Below are 2,138 nucleotides of genomic sequence, written 5' to 3' on the forward strand. Positions count from 1 at the left end.
GCACCCCCAGCTCGACCATGTAATATATTTAATGCTATTGGCTTACTGTATCAAGATTTTGTCTACCAGTCAGGAGGATTTTTCCTCATACTGGACAAAAAAGATCGGTTTCTCAATAAGTATTTTATTGGAAAACCGGTCGTGACAAGCTTGGTACCAGAGCCAGGCTGACTGTAGGAAGCCACTAGGCGCGATCGCTAATCGGTTATTAGCATAATAGAGCTAATTCATATTTTTGCAAATGTAGTAATTTTCTGACAGTCGGCATAAATTTATGATCTGACCACTCAGAATTTTTGCCTACTTTTGTAGATGGCTGGCAACGACTGCGAGTCACAGATGTTCGCCAACATGCCTGATGGGTTCGTCAAGCTTCTCTCCTTCATCGTCCAGGTCGCGATGGGGCCATCTATGCGCCCAGTCTTCACACTCTATCAGCACAAGGTCAACGACAATCTGACCATGCACTAGGCCGCGGTGCAATTCAAGGGAGGGCGTGTTGAGTTATGTCGCTTTCGGTTCTTGGGGAGAGCCATGCCTACGGAGAAGCATGCTATGAAGATGGCAGCCCGTGAGGCGATAGCTCATCTCAGGGATCTCCTTCCTTCGATGAAGACTCGTCGTTACCGCTACCTTCCATGCCACGTGCCATACACCTGTCACTACGCATTCTCTTGCCCCAGAGGAGAACGAGACGAGGCTTTTGAGATGCTTATCGAGTACCTCCGGGCTCTGGAGGCATCCTTCGACAACCTGGTGGACGACCTTGTGGATGTCCGCATGGACTCAGTCCATGGCTGTGCCGCCAACAGGAGGGAGCTCCTGCACACCGCACCGCCACTGACTTTCATCTCGTCCTCGACATCTTTTGCACCTACCACTCTCGCCACTGCTCGTCACCGGCCTACCACCGAGGAATTCAACCAAGTCATTGCGCCCACTCCAGTCCGCTCTGCACCACCCATTGCGCCCACTCCTGTTCGTGTTGCTTCGCATATGGCACCTGCTCCATCTACTCAGCGCAGCGCTTCACGTCTGGAGCCTATTAGCAAGGAGGAGGTTGAGTCCCCAGCCTCACTGCGCCTCACCCTCGGCAGGGCAAAGGAAATCCTTACTATCTCCGACTGAGTACGCTTAGCCGCCATGCAATGTACCGACTTGTACGATATGTTTATATGTACATAGGTTATGAGAAGTAGCTTGTTTGCGCATCATGTAGGAACTGGGAGAAGTGCACTAGCCTAAATAACATGTTAGGAATATGTACGCATATCCTGAGTGATGTATTGTATAATTACCGCCTGCGTGTAAGATATGTAATGAGCAGTCCTTCTCCGTGCGCAATCGATTTTTATTTTTAAAATCCTGGAGCATTTAATTTTTTTCCGTCTTTGTGCATTTATTGATTTTTGCGACTCATTTTTTCTCTTTCTTGTGAGTTTTACAAAATATATCCCCAGAGTGAAAAATGTCTCGTCCTTGGACGCGCTCCATGCAACCTCCACTAGAGGAAAATTATGGCACACAACCAAGCAACAATTTCACACAGGGGCAGTCAAGTCAACAGGAAAGTGAAACAACACTTTCCCAAATGTGCCGCCTTTATGAGCAAAGTCAGCAACAACATCAGGAAATGATGAACCAAGTCATCAATATGGGAAATCACCGTGGACAGTATCAGCAACAATCCAAGTTATCTGAGCTACAGAAGACGCGTCCCCAAACATTTTCTCATACTGACAAACCTCTTGAGGCCGAGGTGTGACGCCCGGATAATTAGGCTACAGTAAAACTCTCCTAATGATGCCAAGTCATCTCTGATTACTGTTGCTAAACTTGCGTTAGTTCAAACCAATTGAAAAACCAATTCAAAAAATAATTGTCAAACAACAACAGTTTTTAAAATGTTAAACTAAAATGTTCAGAGTGTGCAGTTAAATGCCAGGGTAATTATAGTGCAGTAAACACATTTTTTGAAAACGTCTAAATAATTTAAACTGATTTAAAACAGAAAAGAAACAAATAAAAATAAAACAAAAAACTAAAACCTAAAACTAACAGAAAAAAAAGTAGAAGAGAAACCCCCCTGGGCTTCGGCCCAGCTGACCACAGGCCCCACTGGGCCACCACCATGCCCC

The sequence above is a fragment of the Triticum dicoccoides genome, chromosome 5B (genome assembly GCF_002162155.2).
Source record: "Triticum dicoccoides isolate Atlit2015 ecotype Zavitan chromosome 5B, WEW_v2.0, whole genome shotgun sequence".
NCBI lineage: Eukaryota > Viridiplantae > Streptophyta > Magnoliopsida > Poales > Poaceae > Triticum > Triticum dicoccoides.